This window comes from Chrysochloris asiatica, unplaced genomic scaffold (genome assembly GCF_000296735.1).
Source record: "Chrysochloris asiatica unplaced genomic scaffold, ChrAsi1.0 scaffold00260, whole genome shotgun sequence".
NCBI lineage: Eukaryota > Metazoa > Chordata > Mammalia > Afrosoricida > Chrysochloridae > Chrysochloris > Chrysochloris asiatica.
The window spans coordinates 2,912,866-2,913,301 of record NW_006408778.1 but is presented as its reverse complement, the minus strand read 5'-3'; positions in this window follow the sequence as shown (position 1 = coordinate 2,913,301).

Genomic DNA, 436 nt, shown 5'->3' with positions numbered 1-436 from the left:
TATGATTTCCCCTCTTCAAACTATGCCTCAATCCCTGTATCTCAGAGTCCTGTTATTCAAAGTTTGAGCATACATCACTATTTACATCTGTCCCACTTAGCCCATGCAAACCTGTTTCAGTGTTCCCCTATCTACCTTGTTTTTCCACCTACTCCCCCTTCTTATGTTGCCCTCCACAACACCTGAACTGTGATGTGTCCGCCCTTACCCTGTGCCCTGTCACCTCCCTCCACCTCTCCCTAAACCTTTCATCCCAACCCCACTATTGTGGTTTGTTGCAGACCGTGTAAGACTAGTCAGAGGTTCTAGGCCCTCTAGGGCCGAGTGTAACAAATGAGGCCACTGGCAGTTAATGGAAAATTGCTTTCATCTTAATATTCAGTTATATATATTAAATTAATACACTGGAGCCTTTGACAATCCACAGATAAATGTG